Consider the following 7,860-nt stretch of genomic DNA (forward strand, 5'->3'; position numbering starts at 1 on the left):
TACTGTTTCTATACCACAGAGAATCTCTCTTCCATCTCTAATAAGCTGTTGATGGTGCCTCTGTATTTCTTCTTACTCTTCCTAGATTTTCCATTTCTCAGATTCCCTCACTTTTTGTTTTCTTTATTGTTTCCATTTTCACTCTCAGGTCTTGAGCAGTTTTATTCATCTCCTTTACCTATTTAATTGTATTTTCCTGTATTTTATTCAGGGATTTATTGGTTTCACCTTTAAAAGCCTTTACCTGTTTGATTGTATTTCCAGTATTACTTTGAGTGATTTACTCATTTCTCCTTTAAAGACATCTATCATCTTTATAAGGTTGGATTTAAATTCATTATCTTTTCTTTGATATTGTTAGGCTACACAGAGTTTGCTATAGTGTGGGAGATTTGCTCTGCAGGTGCTATGTTACTCTGGCTCTGGTTGTTTGGATTTATTTATTATTATTATTATTATCATTATCTTTAATCTTACTTTACTGTCAGGTCGTTATGCTCCTCCATTTCTACCATCTGAGAGTTCCTCATCTCATTTTTCCTTTCTTGTCACCAGGAGGATGTCCATACATCCACACACAGTCCTAACACCCTGCCAGGTCTGTCCAACTCTTGGAACCTCAAGTCTCTCAAGGGTTAGGTATGTCTTCACTCACTGAGGCAGAACAAACAGTCTTCTGCTGTATGTTGGGTGCCTCTGACCAGCTAGTGTTTAATGCCTAGTTGCTTGCTCAGTGTCCGAGAGATGATATTGGTGATCCGGGTTAGTTGAGAGTGCTAGCCGTTCTTTGAAGTCACCTTACTCCATTACTTCTTCCAGCCTTTCCCTAATTCAATCACAGAGGTCCTCAACTTGTGTGCTTTGGTTGAATGTAAATATCAGCCTCTGTGTAGCTCAGCTGCTGACTGGGCCTCTTGGAGGGCATCCATTGCTGACTCATATCTGTAAGTAGATCAAAGCATCAGTTATAACGTTAGGCCTTGGAGCCTCCCCTTGAGATGAGTCACAATTTTGGCTGATCATTGGACTTCCCTTACCTCAGTCTCCATTTTTTTTTCTGCAGTCCTTTTAGACAGGAACAATTGTGGGTCAAATTTTTGACTGTGGGATGGCAACAACCTTATTTGTGATTGCTATAAGCAATGTCCAGATTCAACCTGTCAGAGTAAATTGAAGTAAATCTTCCTCACACAAAAAGAAGTCAAACTATATAAACAGAAAATAGACAAAGTTGTCTGGAAATGGTTTATGCAAAATAAGGCACCTGAACAAGACACTTTCAAGGAGGCTTAGCACTGTTATCGAGATTTTCATCTTTTTAGATATGTTACCCATTCTTTTTTTTTTTTTTTTTGAGGCACAAACAGTCTTTATTGGGTTCACACCAGGAGTCCATTGGTCTTGAGGACTTCTGTGAACTTGCAGATTTTCTTCTCCACATTCTTTTCTGCCTGTTTCCTTAGCCTCAAGATCTGCTTCTTCTCCCTATAGTGAATCTTGGCCTTTTCCTTCCGTTTCTCCTCCAGAGTTGCTGTCACTGACTGGTACTTCCACCCGACCTCATGAGCCAGACGCCCCAGGTAAGCAAATTTTCTGGCCCCTACCACTTCTGAGCCCCAAGCCGTATCTTTTGGCGCACTGTGCGAGGCATGCTGCCCCACAAGACCAAGAGAGGCCAGGCTGCCCTGGAACGCCTCAAGGTGTTGGATGGGATCCCTCCACCCTATGACAAAAAAAAGCGGATGGTGGTCCCTACCGACCTCAAGGTTGTGCGGCTGAAGAGGTCACCCATTCTGAAGTAAGCATTGGTGATGCAGCACTATTGGACTTAGTTCTACTCACTGTCAGCCATACTCTATAAGTACTCTAAATTAAATTCACTGGTTCCCCAAAGGAGACTTTGGTGGGATCTATTATGGTCTCATGCGTGTTCTTTATATTGGGTAAGTAAATGTTTGTAGTATTTTCCCAGGAAAAGATTTGTCAAACATTACAGTGATGGACTGAAAACTATGCATTAAAAGAACTCTCACCTACTTCACACTATTCTAACTTTTAGTCATGTCTCAGAAAATTCACAAAAAATTGCCAAACAAGAGTAGAAACTAAAACATGGGGTGTTTCTCTGAGTAGGCCTGGATGCATGGCTACTAAGAATTTGTGAGTTTGGGGGAAATTTTGGAGAAATAAGCTTGATAAAATCCAGGAATGCTATGAGGAAAGTCTAGTGGGCAGTGTTGCGTGGACCTCAGCTCAGAAAAACAGAATGGCAACAGAAATGTAGACAGTAAAATCAATATCTGTGAGGCTTCACTGGGAAATTAATCTACTGTATATTATAGTGGAAACTATTGATACTAAGTTCTAATGGCAACAACAGAAAAATCTGCTTGTATCTTTGCAAGTGATGAATCATTTTGTACATTTAAAAAATATTTATTTTAGTGTATCATTGGGAGTGCTTGCTATATCATATGCCTGAGGAGGTCAAAGGAGAACTAGGGCAGACATGGCATATTTTTTCTCCCTGGGTGTCCTGGTTCATTCTACCCCATGTTTGGGGGACAAGTGACCTGGTCTGTTTGAGTCAGTCAACTGGGTCTAGCAAGAGAGAGAGTAGGGATGGAGGGGCAAGAGACAAGAAGAATGGAGACAAGACAGGGTGTGTGATCAAGTCCCCTTTATTGAAAGGAAATCATGGATGGGTATATATATGCACAAGCAGGAGAATGCAGCTGAAGACTCTTTACCACTTGTACCTTAAAGCTGTGCACTAAACAACAAAACAAAATATGTAAGAAAAGCCTGATGTCTATCAGAGTGTGCTCCGCTGTTGTGGGCTCTTGAAAACTAGTTTCTTGTCTGTGTATATGTCCTGAGATGGTTACAAAGATGATAGCTGATTTCTGCTAGGAGTCGGCTCCCAACACCTGGGCCTTATGGGGCCATGGTGTTGAAATTAGCTCTTCAGATTTTGGAGCAAATACTGTTTCTTATAATTGGTTTCTAGCACCATCCACAAGGCATTTCACAACCATTTGTCCACAAGTCTTGTTCTGGGATAGCTCATACCCTCTTATACTTTCTCACAGAACCTAAAACTCAAGTAAGAAAGAGACATTATTTATGTGTGTGTTTGTTTATGTGTATGACACAAAATCTTCATATATATAAAACAATAAAACATGATAGTAAATTGAAAAAAAACCTATGGTGTTGCAATCTACTGTGAATAGGTTTTCTTCCATATATATTCCTACATATTCTGAAATGACTCAAACAAGACAAAGCATTCTTTTGCTTGTCAAATGTCAAAACAGAAAATTGTGTAAGAGTTACCAAGGAAAACGATACAGAAAATAGTGGCAAAATTCCTGCTAATCAAGATACTATGACCTGTCAAAATCTTTTAGTTTTTTTCATATATTTATTCATCATTAATGTAATCAATAAATAGGTAAGTGCTGCATAGGTTCTCTGTACACAGGACCCTTCTCAGATGGGTCAACGCACACAGATTGAAAAGTAGGTACCCTCCTAGAATACATGTTCTTGCTGGGAAGCCGTAAGACTGTGGGTACATGTTGGTGTGTAATAGTAAACGGCATAAATAGCATAAATTTGACTACAAATGAAGAGAAGAATGATAAAGATATCATTAAAAATATCTTGGTATTTATGATGGTCATCACTGTAGAAGTAACTAAAAAATGAAATTCTGCACTGAAGATGAGCTACTGTCCAAACACCCAAGTTGTCTTTTGGGTGTAGGAAGAACCAAATTGGTTTCAATATTCTCTGAAGGAAAATATTTATAGTTACTATAATATCTATAATTATACCAAATTATACGATACTCATATAATCAGTGTAGCAAATTACAAGGAACAGAATGTTTACATTACACTGGATGTCTTTATTTGCACCCAAGTATGATAACTTTAGGATACTCTGTCTTTGCACTTCATGAATCCCAAGCACTTAAATGAGGCAAATGTTCTTACAAAATATTCCTGGAGAAAAATTTGATGACATCCTGAAGTTTGCACTAAGAATTGCTCACATGTAATTTCAAAGATGAATTCTCAAATTTAATATATTTATACTGATTTTGGACTTTAATATCTTTGGAGAGAAATGAACTTCTGTTCTGTATACACCCTGCAGCCTATTTTAATTTGATATAACATAATGTCAGACTGAGGATTTCTTTATAAGGTCTGCTGCAGATTTCTTAATATGATCTCATTTTCTCTGTTTTCACAGACTTTTTCTCCACACATACTACTTCCTTCTGATTATGTTTTGATCATTATGTCAGAGGCTCACATTCTCTTTGTGCTTTTCTCTTTAATTATTATCTAGCTGGATCCTGGCTGCTCCAAATTTCTTAAGGCTAGTTCAACAAACTTTTTGTCATTATTGTCAGTGATGCACTATGAGCAACTCTTCTGAACAAGTTCCCTGCTGGTACTGTAGGGTGTCCTTCTACCTTCTTTCCTGGGTCTAGATATCGGGGTCAAGTTTCTGGTGTGTAATTAGAACCCATTTCCCAGTGTCTAGAAGATGTTGCATTGAATTGAAAAAAAAAAGAAAAAGAAGAAGGAAGAAGAATTTACCCAAGGATATACTGGTAGAACTCAGGTAAAGATGAATAAGAACAGGAACTATGATGGTTATAGAAAAAGGAGTTGAAAATCGCTTAGTCTGCTATCATAATTACAAGAAGCATGGTGGCAGGAATGGACGGCACAGTGTTGCAGACATAGTTGGGAACTACTTTATCTGCAGGCAGAATAAGAGTGACAGACTGGCCTGGATTAAACCTTTTAAACCTCAGAGCACACCCCCAGGAAAACTTTTCCTCCAATAAGGCCACATCTTCCAATATTTTTGAATCCTATCAAATGATTTCACTACCTGGTAACTAAGTATCCAAATACATGAACCTATGATAAGTATCCTATTCAATTCACCACAGCTGTGAAACCAGAATAGAAAAAAAATGCCACTAGAATATCCTGAGCATCCTAAGGAGACCAAGTACAATTCAACTTCCAGGCCTAAAAAATTTGGCTTGGAATTTCTTCTCCTACATACTTTCTTTTATGATTTCTCTAATCTCCATGTATGCAGTAGGCACATATCCATTTCAAAACATACAGGCCTTCTTTGGTCCAATGCTCTATGGAATATGCATCTTGTTGACTGGAAAAGTACCTGAAATGAACAGCAGGCAACTTCTCTGCTCAATCAAGTTAGTAAATCAGAAGCCACAATATGGAATGTAAGCATCAGGGAGATTACTCTGCTGTTGAAGAGTGAATGGACTAAAGGACAAAGCAATGATTCATGCCCGTTATTCACACATTCAGGTAGCTTGTAAGGACCTCTAAAACAAATCAGCTGTTTAAAAATAACAGTGGACTATTTAAAACACAGCAACTGATTGTAGTAATTGTAGTTACATAATTGGTGTGGAGAATTTCTCTTCATCACATATATCTAAATATAATACAAAATGTAATACATATCTAAATACTTACATATGTACATATGTAACATAAATATGTTTTCTAAATAGGCCCCCTATTTATCAAGAAATAACAAGAAATTAACAACTCTCAATTTATATTGATGTATATATAAATATATATAATTTATCTACCTGTTTCTATCATATTTATCTATGTCTATATCTATGTCATCTATACCTATAAAATATAGATTAGTTTCTACATATTTGTATCTTTCTATAACTTACCTGTAGTTATACTGATGTAGAACAAGGTATAAATAGTATAAATATAGATGATATCATTATAGGAATGGTTATAGATATTTTTATAATTATAGATATAGGTTAACATAGTCTATGATTAACTCCAACTGTATCAGTATTCCTGATTTTAGGTTTATGGGTTTAATTCAATTTCCAATAGTTTTGGTATAAGTTGAAAATCACAGGGATGAATTTGTCTGTTATTTCTAGCTTTTTAGCTAAGGTTTTGAGCTCTCTTTTATAAAATAAGTTGTCATCTGCAAATATGGGTAGCTTGACTTGGTTGGTTCTTATTTGAATAACTTTAGTTAATTTAATACACTGCAGTTGTTATTGTTGCTGCTGCTACCACAGCTTCTGCCCTCAACTTGTTCAGCATTCTCACTCCAACTAAATATTTGCAACTCTCCAGAAATGTTGTTGACTTTCCACATCAGGAGGGTACATGTCTTAGGATTATTATTGCCTGATGAAACTTCATGACAATTCCAGTATCAAGACTGTAAGCAAAGCTCTGAACAAGAAATAATCAAGTGAATATACAGAGCACAGAAAGAAAAAACAAAGCACTCAACACTTGGAAGCTAACCCTCTACTCCATATAGTACTGTGTATATATCATAGCAATGTAAGCTATTATAAAGAAGGTTAAAAACAAAATAAAAAACAGTACCCTACATGTTGGTCTAAGCTTTGATAGATGCACACTTGCACTCACAAGTATATGAACATACATGTTGGAGATATTTATTGGCCCTTTAATTTGGGAATCTTCACTCTCATCTATACCTTTTATCCTTAGTTTTGTTCTTCTTATTCTGTCCTGGATTTCTGGGTTTTTTGAATTAGGAGCTTCTTGCATTTTGCATTTTCTTTGACAGTAGTGTCAATGTTTTCAATGGTATCTTCTGGACATGAGATTCTCTCTTCTATCTCTTGAAGAGTTAGAAGTTCTTCTAACTTTTGGAGAGTTCTTTATTGTTTCTACTTCCATTTTTAGATCCTGGTTGGTTTTGTTTAATTTCTTCACCTATTTGGTTGTGTTTTCTTGCAATTCTTTAAGGGACTTTTATGTTTCCTTTTTTAAGCACTTCTACCTGTTTACCTGTCTTCTCCTATATTTCTTTGAGTTTCATGTCCTTCTTAGAGTCCTCTATCATCCTCATGAGAAGTGATTTTAAATCTGAATCCTGATTTTCTAGTGTGATGGAGTGTCCAGGACTTGATTTTTTTAAGAGAACTGAGTTCTTAGGATGCCAGGTAACTTTGGTTGCTTTTTCTTACATTCTTGTGCTTGCCATTCACTCTCTGGCTTTCTCTAGTGCTACCTGCACTCACTGTCTCTGACTGGAGGCTATCTTTCCAGGTATCTTGCTTGTGTCAGAACTCCTCAGAGTCTGGATGTCTCTGTGACCCTGTGATCCTGAGCTCCTGGGTGGAAGAGCTCCCCAAACTCAGGCTTTCTCTCAGATCCTGAAATTCTGCTGCTCTGAATGCACTGGTTCCTCTGCTGCTTCAGTTGCAGTGATTCCTCTGCTGCTCTGAGTGCAGTGGTTCCTCAGCTGCTCTGAGCACAATGGTTCCACCACTGCTCTGTTGCTCTAGAAACGTTCAGGATAAGGTGCCTTAAAGGGAGCAGACCTGTTAGTTCTAATCATAACTTTAATAGAAAACAAATCGTTCTTCCCTACCTGATACTCTCTGAGATGATGACAATTCATTCAGGATGATGGAGCCTCATGATTTTTATCTGTATATCATTCTCTTTCTCTCTGTCTCTAAATTTCATTTTATCTGTTTCTTAAGTCTCTTTCTTTGCTTTTTCTTTATTTCTCTTTTGTTTTCTCTTCTGTTTTTATTGGTATATATTTATGTACATGTATTTTGAAAGCTAGTAGGAGCCAGAGGACCACTTAAAAGAACTACATTTTTGTTTTTCCCATTGTAGGTCTCCAGTAAAAAACTTAGGTTCATAACCTAGGTTATAGACACTTTTGTTCTAAAGCCATCTCTTCAGTAAAACCTTCCTGTTATATATATATATATATATATATATATATATATATATATATATATAT

The sequence above is a fragment of the Grammomys surdaster genome, unplaced genomic scaffold (genome assembly GCF_004785775.1).
Source record: "Grammomys surdaster isolate TR1022 unplaced genomic scaffold, NIH_TR_1.0 412, whole genome shotgun sequence".
Taxonomy (NCBI): domain Eukaryota; kingdom Metazoa; phylum Chordata; class Mammalia; order Rodentia; family Muridae; genus Grammomys; species Grammomys surdaster.